Source organism: Phasianus colchicus, chromosome 20 (genome assembly GCF_987193195.1).
Source record: "Phasianus colchicus chromosome 20, bPhaCol1.hap1.1, whole genome shotgun sequence".
NCBI classification, from domain to species: Eukaryota; Metazoa; Chordata; class Aves; order Galliformes; family Phasianidae; genus Phasianus; species Phasianus colchicus.
In genome coordinates, this window is record NC_143455.1 from 9,276,496 (window position 1) to 9,300,605 (window position 24,110).

The following is a 24,110-nucleotide window of genomic DNA, read 5'->3' on the forward strand; positions in this document are numbered from 1 at the left end:
GAGGCTATAGAATCCAGCCTATACAAGTAGAGATTTATGATGTGGCAAATATTTGCTTGAGACAATTGCTGACCTCAAAGGAACATCTTCAGGAGAGCAGGCATGCTGAGCGTTGCCATATGATTCAGGGAAGGATTAGCTCTGAACAAAAGCTGTAGCAACTTTGTATTTAGAAGAAACTTGGATTCAGGTACATTTTCTCTGCTTGACTCCATGTGAAATTTAAATCCAAAGATCATTAATTTCGATATTGTCAGGATGCAAAAGGAAAAGGAGACATTAGCCTTAAAGGGTTTAGATAAAGGTGTTTTAGAATCCTTCCACAGATTTCTATCTTTCTCTGCTTACCATCTGCATTTTGGCAGGAATCTAATTTCTGACTCAGAGCCATTTTATATGCATTTCTGATAAGTTTCTGGGGAAAGCAAGTTTAGATGTCACCTTTAAGCTCATACGGAACTTCTAGACATTTCTTCAAAATGCACTCCAAACAATCAGGGTTTACTACTGCAGAACGAGATCAATGTGAATCAAACTAGATGATACAAAATCAGTCCTTTTTTCAGACCTTGGCTTTATCATTTTAGATCAAAGAGAATTTTTTTTAGAGATAGAGAAGAATGGACAGTGGAACTATAGAACATTTATTTTAAAGACCATGCCACTTATTTTTTTCTGCAACTGTTCCCAAGTAATAGACTAGAGACTTATGGATGAGCCCATGAATACATATATTAAAATTCAGAACAGCTTCCATATAGTAGACTCTATAAACACCCATTTATGTACTTTTTCATAATTGTGCTGGAACACTAGAGAGAGAAGGGAAAAGAAAAAGAAGTCTATGTACTGTGTGCAAGAATAAGGGAAGGTTCCATATGAGGAGGCAATATCTACAAACAAAAACAAAGAAGTGAAATCAACTTTTCATAGAAAGGGAAAAAAACAACTACACAAGCCCAAAAACTAGAAAATTAATAGAAGCAATTGATCAGAAATGAGGGCATTAGGAATTAATACTTGTTCTCCATAGGGCCATCTGTTAAGCCACTTTTGATAACACTGAAGTAGAGACGAGAAACTTTTGTTGAAGTCTTCTCATATGCATGGTATTTGTGAAATTGAAAAAAAACCTGAGACATAAAGGGCTTCGTTACAAATCTGAGGGCATGAAGGTGCTACATTTGCCACATCTTAAAAACTAGAGTGCTCCTGTGGGTCTTCACCAACCTGGAACAATCTAAACTCATTGCTTAGGTCTTTTCACAACAGCCATAACCTAAGCCAATAGGAGCATGTAAGCATACGCTACAACAATAATTGTATTTGGCTCAGTGATACAACATGACTAAAAAGGATGGCAGTGCAATGAAAGATTTGGGACCTCTATCAATACATGCTGGTACATTACTTCTGTAGACTAATCTGCATTTGATTCACAAGCACCTCTCTAGGTATGGTGCAATGTTTGCCAAGTAGGTGTTCCCAGAATCAGTACTTACACAATACAATTCCTACCTTTTTTTTTAGCTTTCCCTAGGAAAGATGCTGATAAGTTTTTACAGAACAGGATGCCCCCTGCCTACCTTCATGCAATAGCAACGTATTTCAGCAATGGATCAGATGAATGTTAATTAATTGCTAGGGGCAGTATCACACCAGACTATCACACCAATCCTTGTTTTGGTACTAGAATACAAAAAGCCATGATGCATGCATGAACTAATGTATGATTTACTTCTTACCCAGAGGTACCTTCAAGGAAGATATGCCTGTTGCTCTTTTAATGAATAAATCAGACTGAAAAAGGGAAGTACTTATATTGTAAGCCTTGCCTTTTACTTGGTGTTGAAAAATCATACAGCATATAAAACTGGTAAAATCCTGAAACTGAATCTGTGTGTGATTATCCATCTTACTAACAGCATGAAACTTATCCAACTTCTTGGCTGCCAGCTGCATAAATAAGCTTCTCTTAACTCTTCCTATGGGCCAATCATCATTCATTCATTTAATCTTTTAAACTAACATCCACTTTTTCTTCAGTTTCAGCTTACTTTATATATGTATCCTATGTGTGAAGCATCAAGACATTGACATAGGTGTTGGTAGCAATGTAATCCACTTCTACATCAAATCCTTACTTCCTGCTGTAAGATATACAGCACTTTTGTAGATTATTAGAGTTCTTGTTATTTACTTAGTTTCTGGGAGAAGTGATCCCTTAGTATTACTTCCTTGTCTCCAGCTTTCTGGGGAGCCTTCATGTACGTTTGCAGTGCACTTCAAATGCTTGGATGAAAGGCACAGTATAACTACTGCTAATAGCAGTACAAACATTTCTTCTAAGTAACATAAAGTGCCTCTCAGTGGGTTATTCATACAAAATCACTAATAGTGGGCCTGGCAAAAGGACTGACATTTTTGTTTACTGGAATGAAAATCATCTGCTCAAAAAGATTGGGTAAATGACCAATGAGGGAATATCATAGAACTAGACATCAAAAGGAGACAGGAGAAACAATTGAGAACATTAATCTATAATTAATTAATTTTTTGTCTTAAAAAAGAAAATAGAAGAAGAATGATACAAAGGAGGTTCTTCATCTGTTACACAATATGTATAATGAATTGTAATTTGGAATTCAGACACTGCTTCCCAAATGCTAAATATTTTAATTTTGTACTTTACCTGGTTTAAATGACTCCTGCAGAAGTACTATTTGAAGTGGAACATAAAAGCAGGGAAATAAAAGCACAGAGAGAAAAGAGGAACAATTTGTTTCAATTATAATACATAATTGCCTTCATCATAAATCACAAAATCTAACACTATTCATAAGGGTACAAATACAGCAATTTTTCCTACGTTAAATTGGAGTTAAGACACAAATTGTAAATGACCATGCAAAAGGGAGCATTATGGCTGTTTGAACCTGTGATCATGTAGGAAAAACTCAGTTATATTGGGTGCCTTAAGAGCACATAGAAAGTGATACACTGATGATTAGCATTGCCAAGGAATAGGAAGAGGATTAGCAGTACGTTATTGACATGACTGATGTATGGCACCTCTGCAGCTACTCTGCACACTTAGTTGCAATGATTGTTTCTTTCTGCAGTAATCACATTTGAAATAAGAGCAACTAAGTTGCCCGTACTGCTGAATGCATTCACTGCGACATCAGGAAACCCATCTGTAGCTGTGGAAAAAAAGGAAGTCTGCATCCAAATGTATGCAGTACTATTTGTCAAATATGAACTCTAGTGCCTGAATTTTAATTCAAATATGAAACAAAATTGTGATCAAAGAAACTCCTTACCTTAAATTAGGAGGAAAGGAGAGATAAATTCATCCCTTATGCAACTCCCCCACAAAGTAACAGATTTAAATTGGACAAATTTGGATTTCCTTTGTAGATAAAATGATAAAACTTACAGAGATTATGCATTAAGGTTTTCAGCTGAGGTTGGCAAGATATATTGAAATATGTAACACCTAGGGTACAGCTGAACAAGTGTTTACTTCAGTACACACAAAGATTAAAATCCATTACATTACTATAGGCTGGGTTTCACAGAAACACAGCTGCAACTTTACCAGTGCTATAGCTATTTTGAGGGAAATCAACTGCTTTATTTCTGTTATTTATTCATCATCATACTCAACTGCATATGCACATATTTCAAGTCTGTAATATTGTACCATAAAGAAAAGAAACTTGATCAATCTACAGAAAAGTTGAGTTACATCTTCAATGAAAGATTGATATTTCATCCCAAATTCTTTATGTTATCATTAACTTCAGAAGCAGATATAATTTTGGCAAGCAATATGGTATAATTCTGCAATAATTTACAGCCTTTTCAACATGCTCGTGGTATACAATCTCCATTTAGTCAATGGGGGAGGAAAACAAATAGGTTAGGTGACATGTCCAGGGCTATAGAGAAAGTCAGTAGCATACCAAGGACTAGAACTCTGTTGTGCTGATGTTTTAAAGCCCTGATTTGCTAAATGCAGACATACAATCTTAACAGTAAGCAAGTTAAGCATCACATTAGCAACCCAGTTTCAAATATACGTGCCTACTGGTAAGTGCTGGACACTTCTGGTAGCCAGCCAGTAAACTTTCCCCCTCCACAGCATGAACTCTGATTGTGTGCCAGTTCACTTACCCATGATTATCATTTTTTCTGTCTGATGAGTGTAGAACAATTGCCTTTCGAGCACTGGTTAGCTAGAGCCGGAAGAACTGTTTTGCCTCCAGCCCAGCTGTCGGAGTCTCCATGCAAGATGCTGTGCAAAATGTTGAGTTAAAAGAAAACACGAGTAGGGGGAAAAGAGAGCTCTCTGAGAACCTCCACATGGTTCCTGTTGCTAAGGGAACCACTCCCTTTGTCTGCATAGGTTAAGAATGGCTGCTTCGTTTGGAATCTTTCTCTTAAGTACTGAAAACAGCACAACAATTTCAGGAAGAAAAAAACCCTCCAGAGTATCTTATGACCAAAGAAAAAAATGAAGATACTAGGAACTCTTACATTAAAAACAGCTATTAATAGTTGATTTGGGTGACTCCAGGGAGGCTGTAGAACTCATCTGTGCCATCTGATGGGATGATACACCACTGCACACAGTTTAATTTAGTTATTGTAAGCAGCTATAGGGATTAGAGTAGCTGATTACAGCAAGATATATCAAGAAACCAGATCCAGTTTATTACTGCAAATGGAGAGAGTTCAATAGCAACAAATATAAGCTTTCGACCTGTAGTCAGTACAGACTAGGCTATAGCATCTCTGCTAAGCCATTACTTCCATAGGCTCCTATAAAACCCCAAGCCAAAATCTCTAATGCTGTTCTTGGCGACTGTTTTCTGCTGCCTCACTTTCCCCAGCACCAGCACTGCAATAGCATTGTTCCTCAACCCCAAATATTTGAGAAGCTACATTCTGTACAGACCCATTTGTATCAGTCCAGTATAGCATGTGGAGTTAGGAACCTCTACTTCATGTCTGTGTCCATCCCTGGTTTTAAGAAATATACTGGGATGTGTGCTTCTGGATAAGGGTGATTTATCTGTGAGTTTGTTGTCATATAACATTAAGAAACTGTCATGAATGTTAGTGCATCAGGAACAGTAACACCTTGAATCTAACTTCAAACTTTCTGTACATAATAAGAAAATCAGCTTCTGTAGGAATATATATGGTAAAACATGCGCTGCAAAAAACAATATCTCCCTCTCAATATGAGGTGACATGAAAAACAATATCCCAAAATTCTGTGATGGTCTTTTTTTCTGTACAATTACTTGTTTCTACCTTAATATTACAGGGTAGAAATGGTCAAAGACCTGAATCCAGATCCAAAATTTCAAACATAGATTAAGCCCATAATGTGTTCAGAGAACAAGCAGAAAAAAATGTAAGATCGTGTCTGAATGAGTAGACTAAAGTTCAAAATCATAAATAATGCACTTCTGGATGGAAATCAATTTTTTCTTATTCCACCAGAGAGCAGTTGTGAGTGCTTGTGACAGTGGAAAGAGGTCAGAACTAGTTCAGTTTTACTGTAGAGTTGAGCTTGACTTTATGTAAGGTAGTTGAGGAATATCAGTGCCAGTGTTCTCCTATTTTCAGAAGAGTATAGCTGCTTTTTCCCCTCATCCAGACTGTTGCTCTTACAGAACACTAGTCAGATAACAGTATGAGACGACTTTGCTTATACATTGCACTCCAGCAGTGATTCTTTGACATAAAGGCCACAAGAATTCAGCTGTCACTTCATTGCACATGTTGAATTGTATTTACAGCATGATATGTGTTGCTTCCCCCTCCCTTTTTCCTCTCACCCCAACGAGTCAAATAAAGCAGTCAAGATTTCTTTGTAGAGGGGCCTTTCTGCCCTCTTTTGCAAAAAGATTAGGAGATTAGAGAGGGCAACTAAGAGTTCAATTTAGGGACATCAGAAAGTACCTAGGAGTACACAGCTTTCTGTTATATAATTTCTAACAGTTAAAGTGAAACCAAGTAAAAAGCTTATAATTTTATTAATCTTAAAATTTCAGAGTATTAATTTGAATTGCTCAGTCCTATTTGTATAAACACATTTCCTGTTTCCCCGCCTCCTTATCACTAGGCTGAGGCCAAGCCTAATGCAAGGAAAGGGTATCGAGATTCTTTGCAGCCACAGTTTGGGAGATGACAGTTTTTAGGACTAAACTAAAGTTTCTGCCAACACACTCCGTGCTCACTTTTTTCTGCTGGTTGCACCTCATAGAGCCTTTATGAGCATTATTAAAATGACAGGGGCAAAAGTGTGCACATTTTGGACATTTGAAGTTAACTCAAAGCATAATAAAAATCTTCAGTATCCCAAATTAATCCTTAGTGATTCTAAAGTATATTTTATCTAAGCCATTTACAAATATTTATGTACATAATACTACTATTAATACTTGAGTACTTTGCTGATCATTCCCATTTTCAGAATAAAATGGCACTGGGAAAAATATCACAACAAAATGCAATGAGAGAGACAAGGACAGCATCAGTCCAGCTCTGTTATACAACACCCCCTTCCTTCGGCACAGAAATAGATTTTACCTGTTTAGTATCTTATACAGGAAATATGTTTTTTTGCTTTTAAGAATAATTAACATTTTCTTTCATTACAGAAGCAGCAGTTTTTGATGGACTGGTAGTGCATCTCAGACTTGATAACCACAATGTCACTTCATGCAGAAGTAGAATTCCACTCAGGGACCTTTCTTTAATGAAGTAGTAAGAACTTTATCTATTACTACAAATCCCAGATACTCAAAAGCTCAATTGAAAAATTAGCTGCTTCAAGTACTGATCTTGTAAAGAGTCTGACATTGTTATGCTAATCCAAGGCATTAAGAACAATCAGAAAAGGAATTCATTAATGGCTATTTGAATCAACTGTGTTTTGCCTCAAACATGAACACATCCCCCCAGACAAAAATTAGCTAACACAGTGTGACTGAAGTTTATTTATGTACTTATGTATAACAAGCAACTGAACAGTTTGCAGTGCATGAAATGAGGCCATGGAAAAGTACACTGCAGTGCTCCTGCTTCAGCAGCCACTCAGTTGGAATTTCAGAATATATGCTTAATTTCAGTTTATTCTTCAGCAAACAACTACAAAACTCATTGCTTGACTAGACATTGCACAAACTAAACTTAGTGACCAAGACAAGATTGCATTCCTCATTTAATGTGGCTGAAGAGGACATTTAAAAAAAATATATCCACAGAACACTAAAAGCATCATCTTGTTTTGCTAAGCTTGTGGACACCTTACCTGTTACAAATATGCATCTTGTTATGCAGCAAAAGAGATGTAGATGAAGCTGCTGATAGCCTCAGTGACAATAGCATAACATGCAGATTCTCAGGAACCAGTATTTCCCTTGGAAGAAAAATTTTTCATATTCCTCATTTTTTCATTTACAACTTGGAATGAAAATTCCAACATGAAAAATTTTCCATAGGACAGTCATATTTAAAAGAACCTCTATGTAAAAGAAAAAAAAAATCTTTACTTTGAATGAACTGACATGGATTTAAATGACCTGTGAGAGTATGTGTATGGTTGTATGTGCATGTATAAGGTTTCTTGTCCACTTTCGGGAGCCCAGACTCCCATCCTTTGTGGCAGACTGCCAAACAGGCCAGGAACGTGAAGAAACTTGACTTTCTGGCACCATTCCAGGTGAGATGCCGGGGAGCTGAGAGCTGGGAAAACGGGTGAGCTGGCAGCAAACCAAGCACATTTCCATCAAAAATTTCATTGGAATAGACATTTTCACGCAACGTGTTAGGTTTTGGTGAACTGGCATTAGCTGAGAGAAAAATGTTCCACTGGAAACTATCCAACTTGTTATAGTACTGAGGTCTTGACACTTGGACCTCCTATTTTTTTATTCAGTCGAAAAAAATATGTATTTCTACATTTTCAGTGACAGGATAGAGATAGAATACAGTTTATTGTGCTTCTGATTGTCTACAATTATTTGTCCTGATATTGTAAAAGTAGCCATTTTTTTAGATCAGCAAGTGCTGATCAGTCATACCATCCCTGTATGCTTTTATGCAGTCCCCTAAACACAGCCAGATATTGATCAAGATTCTTAAACCTGGGGAAGGCCAGACAAGCGATGCAATGTTTTGCCCCAGGATAAACCAGCAGCTGTCTATAACTTCATATTTTATCTGACCTTTCCTTACCAGTTAGGTTTGCATTGAGGTATTTATGGGGAAGAGAACACCTTTTGTACTGTTTGGACAGAATCTAGTCTTTAATGAGAAGGTAATTCTTCTATTAAAATAACTGATGATAATCACACTTCTTTAGATGTTTTGCAAACAGATAAAGCCATGTAATGTGACAGATTCTTTTAGAATGAAATTCTGATCTTTTTCTCTTCAAATCAAGTTATTTTACTGAAATCACAAGGTGGATAAATACAATAAGGTCCTTTTAAAGCTGAACAGAAATGTTAGGATTAAAAAATTAGTCAAAATTATCAAGTAAGATATCAAAAAACTTGTTCTGAGTCACAAGTGTGAAATTTTCTGAGCTTACTAGAAAACTAGAACCAAAGTCAGCTTTGCCACTGATTGGATTCCACAAGACTATACAGTCTCTGCATGCTTAGCTTTTGAACCTGCTTCTCAGAACATTTATTCATACTAAGTCCCATTCAGGAAGTGATCTCGCTGGAAAATCTGAGCAAACAGTAGTACAGAACTTTCTGACTCAAAAAACTAAAGAATGTTCTTTTTTCCCCCTTCGTCTTCTTTTAAATGAATTTAGTGCTTGTGAATCAGATCGACAACCCTAAAGACTGAGGGTTACTGTGCATGCACAAGAACCCAGCCATTTTCAGTGTCCTGACACTTATGTATATTCAGCCTGTGTTGAAAGTTTAACTTACTGTCTTGGTAGCTGGTAAGTTAAACTTACCAATAGGACTTTTGAAGCCTGCAGGTAAGAAATTATGAACCGCTTATCGTATAGACTGTAGGGAGTCTGAAGAAGTGATAGGTGCTTCAGGATCCTGTGGCTGCTGTCTAATTTCCTTGTACAAAAATCACCCAGAAAACCTGGACTCTACAGAAAGCTGCACATAGATCCAAGAAAAAACAATGAAGTAAAGGAAATCATGTTTGATAACAACCTTCTGTAAGGTTCTGAACTGGATTTGCAGTTTGACTATGTTAGCTACAGCAAGTGCATTCATATTAGGTTACATAAGAAAAATTTAACAGAGACTCCATGAAATCACCAGAGGAATGAGCAAGAATGACAGCCTTCAACTTCACACAGTGTCTAACCTCTCTGTTAATGTTCACAAGGCACAGACCAACACCCACAGCAGTGCTGAGCTGTTTATTGTGGTACTGGGTGTTCTGAAATGAGTATACACTCTGGCATAATCTTACTTATTCTTGCAACTCTGAGAAGGAATAAGTAACTTTCCCTCTATAGTGACAGCTTGACAGCTCAAGTGAAAAATAAATGGAAATTGTGACTGTGTTCTGATATAATACTTAATACAGAATAGTGTGCAGTTTCTTAGAAAGCAGAGGTGGCTTATGGGAGACACTATGGCAAAACTGAAGAAGATGCATAAAATGCAGAACAAAAGGAACACCCAAGTAGGGAAGGCCCAGTTAAACTACATTAATTTCCACTTGTTTTTAATACAAGAAGAATAAATGTATTACAAGCCTGCTGAATCTGATGAAAGTCTACAAAAAAACTATTTACACTGAATTGCAAAGGCACAGATCAGACCTGTGGATACATATCAAGCAATGCCTGAAAATGCACTTGAATTACTTCAGCCACTTGTAGCAGCCTTATATGCATAAATAACAACAAAATCAGTGATAACACTGTGAGTGAAATGGTACTATTATTTACCTATTCCTTTTACAAAGAGGAAGTTTCTAATACTACCTTTAAGTATATAAACTCAAACTTATATTCAGAGAAGATTTACTGCATTATGCAAGATTTCTCCTCACTATGCCTATGTTCCATCAATGTACATATTTCCTCTGACACCTATGGATATCATTTTCAGGTTCTCCTAATCCCTTGGATGAGACTGACTTGCTCCAATTCCTCCTGTTACTATGAGAAAGTTAACAGTAGTTACAAAGCTGTCAATGAATTGGATTTCATTTTCTTCCAGACACACTTAATCTTTTTATCTATGTATATGAGATAGCTCTTTTTTGGCATCCTACTCATATTAATAATTTCTGACAACTCCTGGTTCATTTTTACGAAAATCTATACCTGGCTTTTGTATTCTCTTCAATTTCATTAAGCCAGGTAAAGAATAAAACGAAACAAGTTGACTACACTTCATCCAAAAACTATGATGGATCATTCAAATGTAAAAGCTTTAGAGAAGGAAACTTTCTTTGGGTGCTCCCATCATCGAGAACACACAGGACATACTCCTCCTTTCTGTGTCTCGCAAAGGCAAGAACTCCTAAAACTGAACTTCATCCACACCCATCAAAATGTCACTCAGCTGCTGATTGAAATATCCTTCATTCAAATCAGAGTGAGTGCCTTTAATGGCTACCCAAATGCCTGTCAAATTAAATAAGAAACAAAATGCAAATAAATTAGCATTCCTAGCTACTGATACACTATAAATATTTATGAGGAAAAAAAAAAAAAAAAAGATGCTGTAATTTCAAATGATACCACAGGCATATTTTGTTAAAAATACGGTTAAGACAGTTATACATGCAATACTGTACTTTGCAATTTTTTTCCATTTCACATCACCATAATCACCTAATAAATATTTAAATGGACCCATTTGCTGTAACTATAAAAGAACCGTGTAAACTTGTTGTCATCTAGACACATAAGCCGCAGTGGAGTCAATGAATTTCAACAGTCACTTAATATTGCAAGCCACAAGCTACCTTAAACCTGCCAGCAACTGTCTGCCAGGAAGCTACTGTAGCACCACGGCTACCTCCTCCAACCCAGGACACGAGATTCATTATGAATGCTAGCATTGCTACTCTAATTAGGCCTGGGAGAGGTTTAACAACCATGCTACAGTCTTGCTGCTGACAAATATAAAAATAAAGCCTTGTTCAAATTAGCAATGTGAAGTGAGAAGGCCTAGAAGCAGCAACTGTCTGACCAGTAGTGAAACAGTTCTAATCTATAGTGAGGTTATTTTGCTTCATAAACTGCTAGTATGTTACCTGCAGGAGGTCTCCCTGTAAAATGAATTATAGTAAGCTATATGTGATAATTAACCGTGCATTAGCAAATATCTTGAAACAGGGGGGCTCTGTTTTCTCTGTATTTTGACTAATAAAAGCATGAATTTGTTCAACAAATGATCATTTAGGTTGTGGAATGCTAAGCATATTGGAAGAACACAGTAAGCAATAGAATATTGTAGGTGGACTAACAGTTTCCTTACAAAAACAGGCTGTTTAATAGGCTGGCTCCATACTACGTTATTCACAGTACTAGAAACCACAGTGTTGGGAAGACAAATACAATATACATTTAAAATAATATAAACCTTGTACTCCTATTTACTTTAAAAATGCCATGGATGTGACAATAAAAAAAAATCCATAAGCAAATGTTTATTTCAGAAAGACAAAATCCCAAATGACTCTTTCCAGAATGTAAATAGATAGTGAGGCAATGGGGATGGTCATCTTCTCTAGAGCAGAAAAAGTACAGCTGGGTTTAAAACAGTCTACATCATATGAATGTAAAGCAAGGCAAAAAAAAAAAAAAAAAAAAAAAAAATCATTAATTTCTTAGGTATACTGCTTATCACAACAAAAATAAAGTGGTACTATAATTTATTTTAGTTTCATTTACATTTTATGAATACATACTTAACCATAATGCTTTATTGAACTGTTACTGTACCAGCCATATTCTTGGCTGTGAATCAGGGGTCAGAGCAACTTCAGCATATACAACTGGGCAATCTGTGCCTCTTTATTCATACTGGATGGACTGGAGCTCAGGCTTGCAAAAATCACAAGCTGCAGCTCTTCTTACTACAAGTAATCTATCAGCTTTAAATAGATTCCATGTAGTAATGACAAATTGTAGGGTTTGTCCTTATCATGGGAAAATATGCTGCCCCACAGTTATTGGGATGAACGGCAAGAAAAAGAGAAAATAATGATCAATTATGTTTTAATTCATAACTATCTGAAAACTTTAAAATCTTTTAAACATTAGAAATGTTCTCTCACTAAATCTAAGATTGAGCCAAGATTGGAACAGACCTTTCAGTTGTATCTCCCTGTTTCTTTCCAAACAGCACAGCTCTCATCTGCCCTATAAGAATAAGCACATCTAAGGTTCCAGACATTTCATTTCAGCATGCTGGGACTATTTCAGTTGAGGTATTGGTTTCTGAGGTAGGGGGTTATCTGCAAGATGCCAGAATTATCACTGTGTAGCAGGCATTCAGTCTTAAAGCAGGGCAGGATATTCGGAAAGGTGTTATCTGGAGAAAACTGAAAGGGTATGATTCTAGCACGCTGAGGTATGCAGTCAAGAGCAAGAATGCTTCTCATTAGTTCCTTGCAGACTTCTTTTTCAATGCCAGTTTGATTCAATCAAAGGAAGCTGAAATGTTCTTTGCATTATATCCTCTCCCTCCCAGACTTATCTCAGATTTACTATTTATCTTCAAAATAACCTTCAAAATATCTTTAGCATTTCATTCGGGAAATTAAAACACTAATATCCACAAATAAAGGACTTCACAGAAGCTCTGATTTTATGACGCTTCACAACTTTCCCCTTAAGTCATGGGTTAACTGCAAGTTAACTTTACACAATCTACATAGTTACCTGTCTCTCTTGATCAACCCCACAGGAGCTACCAACAGTAACAGTTTTCTCAGCGCCTGTATCTTCCTGTACTGCACAGCTGCCAGTCCCTCTTCTATCATGGGCTGTTTATGTCATCAGCAACATTAAGTTTCATTCAGAATAAACACTGTCGATCCTTTTTCATCTTGAAAATCACCTTTTCAGTTTCAGATGTAACAAATGTCTTTTATATCTGAAAATTTGTCTTATTTCTTCTGCTCAAACTGTATCTGTTGGTCTAATCAAACACCCCATCTTTTCCTTCATATGACATGGCACTACAGGGATAGGCAGGGATACAGACTTGGCTACACAATGGACTTTATTGCATTACATCAGGGGCACACACTGGAAGTGGAAGGAATGTGGATGGCATCTTGCCTGCAAACTATCCACTTTCCCCCAGTGACCAGGACATGTCTGCTCTCTCCATTTTACGTGTGCTGCTTTCCACTTCTTCCCACTACCACAGCACTTTTCCAAACTCTTGCAGACGCCTTTCTGCAACTTACCCTCACTTTATGTTCATGGCTTTTTCCTCCTAAGGCATTTCCACACTGCTTGGTATTGGCTTTCAGATACCTACAGAAGTAATATTTTTGGCAGCTTGCACATGTATATATATCATATACCTGAAACATTTTCTTTTCTTATAGTTGAATTATTGTTGCCATCAAATTATAAAGGATGAGTCTGCAGCATGCTATTTAGAAAGCATATAGAAAGGAAGTTTGTACACTTCTTATTGAAAAATATATATACAGTAAAAAAGTTACTAAAAATGAATGGCAAATACATTTCCTGAAAGTTTTTTTTTCAAAAAATTATTTCTCTCACTTAAACAATAGAATGATAAAAAATTGTAGAACTCCACTTGCACCAATTTAGCTTTCCTAAGCTAATTGTCATTTCTCCAAGAAAGAACGCTTTTCTTCTCTTAAATTCATAAGGTGCAATCAGCTGGAGAAAGAGATGAGCTTCTGCTTTTAGAGATTCTATTTTTTTCCTAAATCTCAATCTCAGATTTCTTTTATGTCCAAGAACAATTTAAGTGCTTTGTGTGTGTGTGTGTGTGTGGTTCTCTCACTCAACAGCAGGATTGATCTCTACAGTTAAATGTATCACATAAACGCATCAGATAATTTTGACCATTCAACTCTGAGGGTGACCTCATGTATTCACAGTATTGCAAATAATAAAGTTTAAGGTCTAGTAATGCTTTTGAAATTTAATTCAAAAAATAAAAAATGGCTAAGAATTGTTCTTATCGTTTACACACTACCCTTCAGCTTTGTAAGGTAAATGAGAACCTTAAAAGTACTATACTGGATTTCCTCAATTTAATTCAATTTAATTATATTTGTATGTTTTCAGGCAGAGGGTAAGATTGCCCCCTTTTGGAACTTTGAAATCTAGCAGTCCAAATAAAGAATTGGGTGCAAAGCATTCCTTATCTGTACTCAAGATATGCATCTCATCGCAGATTATTTGTGTTTCATACTGTTGTGTTCTAATGTTATTCTTTATGTGGCTTTACATTCCTTATTAAAGCAATAGGCAATGAAAGAATTCAACAGTTCTTGCCAGCAACCACAAAAACACAGAACCTAAAGTCAGCTAAAGGTAAACATATGGAACCCTCTAAGGAATGTAGTAGTAAAGATGGAACATATGACTTAGTTCTCCCTTTCTCTCTTCTGTAGGATGATTGTATTGGAAAATCAGAAAACACGCAGTAATCAGGAGGCTGGATTGAAGTCTGTATTTTCATGACCTTGTTTTTTCACATTGCCAGAGTCCCAACTATATCAATTAGAATTTATTACTGAAAGCAGTGTAATTTATTCCTTATAAGCACTTACTAATCAGAAATATTTTAATAATGAAACATCATTAATCTGTTCCTTGAACAGTATCTTCTTGTGGCATCTAATTTTTGAAAGTTAATATTTTCAAATTACATTATATGGCACATTCCTACTTTATTTCAAAACTGAGAGATAATCTGAAAACTTGTTTCAGTTCAGAGTTTGTCTCACATAACTTTGGAAGCATGGCCCTAGATCAGCATTACTTACTTATCTATGTGTGACTGAAATCATAAGATCTGCTTCTGTCCTGAAGCAGAGCAGTGTGAACTCCCCGGCTTTGAAGATATGGTACTTTTCAGCACTTTCACAATAACGTACTGCAGCCTGTTAATTTAGACATACTTATCTCCCAGGTATGAGCATGCAGTCATAAAACTCACGAGAGAACATATTCCCAAGGCCAACAAAGTTTAGAACAATACTTATTTCCCAAGATTGATGCTTTTAAAGCTAGTTACGTTACAAATACCACTCATTTTAAAACAAAACTTTTGGCTTAAAACCAAGAGTTTAATCTAAAGATGTATATTGTGCCTTCAACTAGAAATAACTTATCAAGTAATTGGATGGACTTCTGACAATCAAATGCATGAGAAGATTCCTGAATGGAGAGAAATTGAAAGACTGATAGACAGCAATAAAATTGAAATTAGAGCTTTTCTTGAAGCTACAATGACATATCACATCATAGCTGAAATAAGACTTTTCTTTAAGTAAACAAGGAAAGCTGACAGTAGACCACATTAAGTGCACAAGCAAATCAGAATTTAAGTTACACAATTCTGTTGAAGAACTCATCGTTTAAGCTGTGTATGCACAACACCATGCCATTCACCTGTTTCAGGATCAGACTCCAAGGAATAAAGCATTTGGTACTCCATCAGTCCACAATTATATCACCAAAAACTGTTGTTTCTCCCATAAATGAAGCATAGCTCAGTCAGTTAAATGGAGATTGTACAGTAACATCAGTTTGTATGAAATAGCATTCTTGAGCATCAGTACTGATCTTATTCCTTGAGCACAGTGCTACAGAGCAAAGTTTTTATTGATACTCAAAAATAGCCACTATTAGTATTTTTGTAATATTCTTTCTCTCTTAAATATCTAACAAAGAAAGTGATGAAAGTGATTCTAATCTATGCATAGATTATCTTTACTTTATGGTAAATAGAAACCATAAATTGTTATGTTTTCAAAAAAAAGCTGAAGGCCCAGCAGTACAGAGCAGAACTCAGTAAAATTCACCATTACATAAATAGAACAAAGTGTAACAAGATGAGCCATAATGTAACTTTCCAGACTGTTTGTCCAAGCTGTTTAATGCCTTGTGTATTTCTGTTGAGAAAAAGTCAGACTTTTAGGTGAATTATGTCTTCGCTGCTTTAAACAGTTACTTAAACTGTAGCCAATGTGTCATGCATTCCAGTACAGAATATAAGAATCTACGTATTTAGTGTCACTATACGAGTTCTACCTAGAATTTTCCTTTCAGTGCCAGTGTTAATCATAAGGAAGGAATGCATACTCTGATCATGCTAATTAGCTTACTAAATATGACTTCTTTAATGTGTCCTCAAGGATAGTTGAAAGACATTTTATAAAGAGAAACACTTGGTTTGCTTTACTGACACATTAATTGCATCAAAAAGTTGTCTTTAAATAATCTGTAGCTATCTTGATAACTATATATGGAAGAGGAATGCCACAGCAAAATATACATTCTATATTTAATAACCACAGTTTTTATTTTATAGTCACTGAAAATGGCATATGAGGATAAGAGCAGGAGAAATTTCATGCATCCTTTCAGAAAATTTCGATCTGAATTTTACAGGGCATATTTTCTACATATAAAGGGCATGAACCTGTGCTCTGAATCTCAACAATCAATTCTGTGCTTTTATTTTACCTCTTTACCTTTAATGAAAGACACTGGAGTGCCAACTGCTTTCACATCTGTGCTAGAAAACATTTGAGCAGCATGCAGTTGCAGGACTGTGTCCTCCCTCTAATTGGGAGTATCTCACTAAAGTTTTTGGAAGCTTTACATGAAAAGTGCAAAATATCTGAGGCTGTAAAAGCAATGAATGTATATACTTGTTTCGTTTATTCTTAGCTGTCATTGTACCACAATATACAAAATACATCGTTTATGTATTGTGTGATTTTACCAGTAAGGTGGCAATGACAAGGTGATGGGTGAGAGGGTGAAGATGCTGGGGAAACCAGTGACCAGCAGCCTCTAGTGAGCTGAATCCAGAAAAGTATGTTTTTGTGTAGCTGGGTTCTGCAATTGAATACTGAGCCAGAAAACAAAGTAGTCTGCACTGTGCTCTTTACAGCTCTAGCTAAACTAATACCGATAAGTTGAAGTATAGTAAATCTTCCCTGACAGAAGTTGCTGCAGTGAATAGCAACTTAAACATGGGTCATAATCCTGGCTAATGACTCTTGGTTCTTCTGTTATTCAAATAACATTACTTAGTCAACTCATGTTAGCCATCCATTTTAGGCTGATTGTAAGTTTGTAAAGTTTAAATAATGTGAGATTTTTAAAAATGCCAGAGAAAGCAAAGTGCTAATTAAGCCCCTTCAACATGCAGTCAGGTGTAGGAGTCATATGCCACATCCACTTTGTCCAGCCCATGTTTTGAGTTTAATTTTCTCACTCAAGTTCCTACTCCAGGGCAGCACAAATATACTGCTTGTAGACTACCTTAGGCCTCAGAAGCAGTAGAATTCATTTTAGAACGTCATGCTACTTCTATGACAGTCAATCAAATTGAAATGCACATCTGCAGAGCAAGCTTCTTCTGTTAGAAATCGCAGCCTCCATGAGACCATTTATGTACAGAATTTATCTAGAGCCTCTGACAAGATACAGTCAAATCAAAGTCTCTCAGAGGAGATACAACCATGCTAAGTTACACCACTGTCTTTCACTTTAGAAAGGTTTCTTAATAAGTTAATGAAACATGCAATATTCTAGGCTGGCACAGTGCTGCAGTTCCCCGCAGAGATTCTGAAAACAGTTCTAAAAACCGTTGCTATAGCAGGCTGGGAGCTTTCAATTCATTGCTAAAGTGTATTGTTTGGAAAACACAGTGAGAAATCATGGCAGGCTAATTTCAGAAAATCCAAATGAACCTTTCTTAACTTATTTGTCATGGCAGTCTGAGTTTGGTTGCACAATTCAGAGCTCCTTAATCTTCCACAGGCTGGAGTTAATTTGTCCCCTTCAAAACTGGTCCCATGAAGTGTATGTCAATGGCAAAGTTTACTTCTTAGCTATCAGAACCACACACCAACACCTTTTTGTTGAAAATCAAACTAAAGAAAAACTGCTCATAAAAAAGTTTGTTTCAGACTGTGATAAAAATATATGTATACTCATTACAGGCTGCCAGCTTTAGCACTGAGTTTGCTCATGCATGAATGCAGGTATGCAACTAATATCAACATAGTCCCATAGATTGACTCTTGAAGAAAACAGTAGAAATGTAACTCATTTCATAAATTGAAATGAAATCATCAGTCTTAAATACCACAATTAGCTGCTTAAAAGAACGTTCCATTGAAAGACATTGACCACACAGCCAAAGTATCAGTATATACTTATATCAAAATGTCAGTATATATTTGGAAGGCAAAATAAGAGAGTTTTCTCCCCTACAAATATTTGAAATTCCTTTCTTCATATAAAATATCCATTCCACATATTAAGAGAACAGAAAAGAAATAATCTGCCCATGCATCACATTAAAGGAAAAGCAATTTTCATTCTTCAAAGACAAAAAATTATGTCCACAAATGCATATAGTAATCTGCTCATCAGATCCATGAACTTTGTAACAAATTATTAAAAAATACTTACAGTGACTGCAGTTCATTTTCCCCTCACCAGATTACTCTGCTTTTCATTTCTGCTGCTATTCAAGCCTCAGCTGAAACAAACGTTTGTTGACAGGGATGCATTTCCTCAGAGCTGCTTTGTCTGTCTGCAGTTCCCCAGATGAGCACTGTTCCAATAATTTATATCGCTATCAGGGTTTTGTTGCTCTCCTAACACAGGCAGTGCGTTGGCTCTGTCATCTCCCACTTACTCAGCTGCTGAGGAAAAGAAACAATAGATGAGAAACAGACAGCTGATAGTATCCAGCTACTCAAAGAAAAGCAACTTGAAACCACGAAGTAACACATTAGACTGTAATGATATCCTATTGCATGTCATCTGTCCTCCAGTGGCATTTTGAACCCCCAGAAAACTACCAAATATTGCTAGGAAGCTCATGAGGGCATACCTGCACTGTAAAAGGATTTTTAATCAATCAGTAACATGAATATCATGGTATTCAAAAGTCATATGTTCCCTTAAAATGATATTATATCTATTAATTCAGGTAAGGATTTAAATATCCATTAGAAAATAATCAACTCACCAACATCCATTAATAAATAAAAAACTGCTGAAAGAGGCAGTTCCATCACTGTCTTTTTCTAGAGTTCAGTAAAATTTATTTTTTAATACAGGCCCAAACATTTTTAACACTTACATTCAGCCTCCTCAGGGGCGGTATATGCTGCTGCCAACATAGCACCACTTCCTGACAGTAGGTGAAAAAAGAAAAAAATGTTAGACTATGGTGGAACAAAAAGTTTTAGTGTTTTGATCCATTTTCCCAAATCCAAATGTTATACTAATACATCAGATAACACAGCTTTAAGAAAGAGGCAATGATGTTTTGAATCACAATTGATAATCTGAAATTTCTACCTGCACCCCTCTGCAGAATGCATAGGAGCTGAATCTTGATATTCAAAGCATACTCATTATAGGGATGAAATAATCATTTAAAGACTGAAAACACAGGATATGAATCTGACAATACCATTACATTTTAAAGAAAAAATTCTTTCAAAGTTCTTCCCCCAAAATTGTGTTCAAATACTAGAAATCCTTAAGGTTGCAAGCAAAGGTATCAAGGAGCCAGACTGCAACCACTTCTTACTATGATCTCGTTCATATGGCTGTGTTGGAGAGCAAGATAAAATAATTATGACTACATAATTTTAAGCACAACCTTCTACGAACAAGCCTACCAGTGAGATGGCATTCTTACCCTTTTGGGTGGATAGTAAGCTGAAGAAAAAGTGAGGAGAAAGGAATTTGGTGGAATTTTCCTTTTACTCTATCTCCTGAAAGATCTATGAATGCTATGGCCTTGTAGGTTCCTTTTGGAAACACACATAGAAGGCAAGAGGATCTTAATCATGTCATCACCTCCTTCTTCAATTTATGTCTGCATTTCAGTCAGATTTTGCACCTATTTCAACAGAATATACTTTAGCATAAAGAGTTAATGTACTAAAACAACTCAGTGATCACAGGAGAAAATGGAACTCTAGAGTCATGTGAAGTAGCACTAGTGAAGAAAAAACATCAGAAAATCTGATTAGTCAAGACACTTAGTGGACCAACATTATTAGATCCACAAGAGGAGTACCATTCATTTGTACATTTGATTTGAAAAGTGGGAGCTGTTCTACTTAACCCATCTCATCAGATGCTCGGGACTAAACATGTTAATTGGATACATTATAGTAAAACAGATTATATCAGCTCTTCGTGCACTCTTAAGAGAACCTATTTAGCTGTAAAAGCTTTGTTTCTTTTACTTACTGTAAAGAACTAATAGAAGACAAACAGTTTCACAATTTCTGTACAGAAACCCCTCCCACAGTTGAGCTATTTACAACTGCTACCAGAACAGATCTTGCAGCTAGAGATGCTGCAACATGTATAGCAGGAAAAAAACAATGGCTTGGAATAGAATTCTAGTTCAGGAGGAGAGCAAAAAGTAAGGAAAAAGTTGGAGACATTATTACTAATATTTTGAGATCTTTTCATATGCAGAATGAAACAAGGTTTTGAGGCACACACAAAAATGGCAAAAGCTCAGAGTAAAGGTGTTGACCACTGGAGCTCATAGGAATTACAGTAGAATTCCTACGAATAAAAGAAACCCTGAGAGCCCCAGCTGAAGTGTTTGCCAGCAACATACCACATTGTCCGAAAATTCTCAAACTGGTCCAATTATCAAGGGCAAATTATACAGGCATCATCATATGGGGAGAGAGTCAATAAATATTTTGCAAATAGAATGAAATTATTCATTCAGAAGTTCACAAGGAGATTGAGACCTTCAGTTGAAAGAGGTTAGGGAAAAAATTCCATTATATCTTTTGGCAATAGGGCACTGGTAACACTGTAACACTCATACATAACAAATGTCACTTTGAGGAGTGACTGGTGCTCTAGGAGACGGGGCTTCTAACTCAGGTAGATGCACCTGAAAATTTTGCTCAAGGTGAAGCTAATACGTGGAAAGATTGTATAACCAAGCTAGAATAGAATTAACAAAAATACAAGCATTCCTTATTGAAATATTAGAAGTTTTAAACAAGTCAGGATTTCCTAGGACTTTAGACAATCCTCAGAAACAAAGGAATTACACTACTTTTCAAGCAGCTGCTGTTGATAATGTTTCCTTTTACATCTCCACTTCCAAGTTTCAGCCCACACTGCAGCAGGGACCCTCTGCTGACACAATAAAATACTTGATTCAGTATTTTCTTTCCCAATCTTTCAGCTGACCAAAGCAGCTTCTAAGGCTAAAATGACTCAGCACTGTAGTTAGATAACATTTTCTTCATTCCTTCCTAAAGATCAAATAACACAGACAGCCATTCACTTCTTTCAGGCTCTTCAGCAGACTCTTTGCAGCTATCTGGCTCTCCTGAAGTACCAACAATTCAGTTTTACTGGGTTTCAGAGAAGAATGAATCAAACACTGATATTCAAAGAAAGGAATCTTCTTCCGCAATCTTTATTTTCTAGGAAGAGTCTGACAGAAATTCTTCATTTCTGGCTTTTGTGCCTTTGTCATCCAACTATATTCCTAAGCAAAATAAAGTCTTCCATTTTCAAAATTTCTAATCTTTCAGTTTCATTAACAAAACAGTTCTGCTCCAGAGACAGGGAAACCAAGTCACAAGAAAGGTACTGGCTAAGCAAACATACCCAATAGTCACATCTTAAGGCATGAACTGAACTTAAATTCCTGAAGTTAGCACTCAGTGTCTTCCTAAACCATCCTGTTCAGACCGCTAATAGTCCTCCACATTGTGATGTCATACCTTCATCTTCAGCAAACAAGTTCAAAGCTCCAGCAACCAAGATCTGTACGTATCCTTTGCATACACTCCCACTGGCTCTCAGTTATTACCTCTGCTGGAGCATCCAAACACGGCTAGCTATTTTTGGCTGCTATTTACAGCTCCAATGAGTAGACTCTGGTGAGTACACCTGATAACGCTGGCTTAGAACAAGTCTAACTCAGACACACAATACAAACAGGAAGAAATGGAGAGAGAGCCTGAATGTTATTGATATAAGATTGTATTCTTACTAGGCTAATAAATACAGTGTCTGCTCATTCCTGTGGGTGTGTGGAAATCTCATTTCACAGTGTCACATTCCTGAAGAGCACAGTTGGCATAATCCAGATAACACACTTTAAGCACAACAGCATTACCCTGTCTTTTTATAAAATAGACTTTGGCAGACTTAAGAAATAAGTAGAGAAAAGTTAGTCTCATGGAAATCTGCTATCTTCAGTATTGAGGATGGTTCAGCCACCACCATTCCTCCAATCAAGGCCAGCCTAATTGCTTTGTTTTTGTGGGTTCTTAGGGGATAACATTACTATGAGTCCGAAAAAATAGAAACACTGACTGTGCTGACTTTTGATCAATCACCACCTACCCTAGGAACGTCAGACCTTTTAAATGTCTCTTCTTTGCCAAAAATTAATGAGCCAAGAATAAGTACCAGAACTTGGAACCCACTCTGTCTCAGTTGTATTCAATGCCACAGCCACACTGGAGGATGAGGAAAGAAAGAAAAGAAATGAAAAAGAAAAGCAAAGATTGGTAATAAATGCAGCATGACTTTTTTTTTTTGGTTCATTTTTCAACATGAGCGACTACTAGAACCATATGAAACTCCTGGTGGCCAAAGCAAAGCTAGGTCATTTTAGGTTTTATTGAGTAGTTTCAAACAGATTCAAAATTAGGAATGAACAATAAACAGCTCAGCATTTCATATACAAGGAGCCAAACAGAAAAAGTCAGGAAAAGGAGCTGGCTTTGTATCATACCGGGCTGCAAAAAGCAGCTTCTGAAACAGCCCAAATTAGCCCTTAGTTTCCCTTTGAGTGTTTCATTTCATAGGTCGTTGTGAATTTTCATGAGACCGCTGTTGCCCAGAAGCCTTCTGCAAATTCACCTGTGTGCTACCAAAGTGCTCTAAAAGTCATGGCTTGCTTGCTTTAAACGGAGCATCACCTCAGACACATCAAAGTCTGGATGTCTGTTATATTACTCACCATCATCTAGCATTTTAATTACCATAAGCCTCACCAAGGGATGCTGGTTTTCGATGCTCTAAGACGCAGAAAAGTCAAATTCATCAGATGGAGATTAGATACAGACTTAGCTTCATTACTTAATGCCCTCAGTGGATGGGACGTATGCTGTAAGCTCAGAAAGTCACTTCCTACACTGAATCTAAACCAGACATTTTGCATCTTGAAGCCAGATCCTGTCCCAAGCGTCTGAGGTGAAGCCCAGACCTCCTCACAACCACGATGACAATTTCAAGCCTGCATTGTAGGTTTCCGCCTTCAGAACACCGCTTCATTTCTGACATTCCACCCAGAAGGTCCCGGTGCACCACACCGCCTGCAGAACCCAACCGACTGCGCTCTTCCCGCTGCATTCGCTCTGCCTGAGAGCCACACATCCTCTGCTTTAGGGCCGGGAAGAAGCCGGGACGAGGACTGGCTGTTTCCCCGCCCGGCCGTAGGGCTCGGCTCGGCCCGGCTCCAGGAAAGCAGCCGCGCGGTGCTGAGGAGAGCCGGGCGGGCGGGAAACTTCCAGAAGGTGCTTCAGGGCCAGCGGGGTGCATGAGTGTGAATGCAGTTTTTGGGCACGGCTGGACAGCCTTCCCTCAGCTGAGGAAAAAAGAAGCCGTCCCTCAGGTGGCAGGAGAAGAGCTTTCGTTCAGGTGAGAGGAGCTTTCCCTCAGGTGACGAGCCAGGAGCCGTCGCTGTGCTGACAGGACAGGAGCAGCCCTGCGCGCGCCAGGCTCAGCGCCTGCTGTCGTTGTGCTGAGGGCGAGGTGGGGCGGTTGTAACGGACTCCTTCACTTCTCAGGGCTGCCGGGGCAGCCGTACCTCGAG

The 24,110-nt window shown here is 37.2% G+C and overlaps 2 protein-coding genes across 10 annotated transcripts in view; one reads left to right on the forward strand and one right to left on the reverse strand.

The window, feature by feature from the left end:
- The window catches only part of ANKFN1 (ankyrin repeat and fibronectin type III domain containing 1), a 114,154-nt gene extending 90,776 nt beyond the window's left edge, over positions 1-23,378 (reverse strand). For 4 of the 9 annotated variants that reach the window (XM_090121774.1, XM_090121775.1, XM_031598725.2 and 1 more), the window contains exons 1-3: positions 21,890-21,977; positions 19,362-19,412; positions 18,683-18,918 (exon numbers count right to left, since the gene is read on the reverse strand). The gene's annotated coding sequence lies outside the window, so the exon portion shown is untranslated. Of the gene's footprint in view, positions 1-4,179; positions 4,401-18,682; positions 18,919-19,361; positions 19,413-21,889; positions 21,978-23,255 lie in introns of those variants that run through there. The other 5 variants (XM_031598728.2, XM_031598729.2, XM_031598726.2 and 2 more) reach the window with 5 other exon arrangements.
- A 467-nt stretch (positions 23,379-23,845) lies between these two features.
- The window catches only part of TMEM100 (transmembrane protein 100), a 42,660-nt gene continuing 42,395 nt past the window's right edge, over positions 23,846-24,110 (forward strand). Inside the window, exon 1 of the mRNA XM_090121776.1 lies at positions 23,846-23,935. The gene's annotated coding sequence lies outside the window, so the exon portion shown is untranslated. The remainder of the gene's footprint in view (positions 23,936-24,110) is intronic.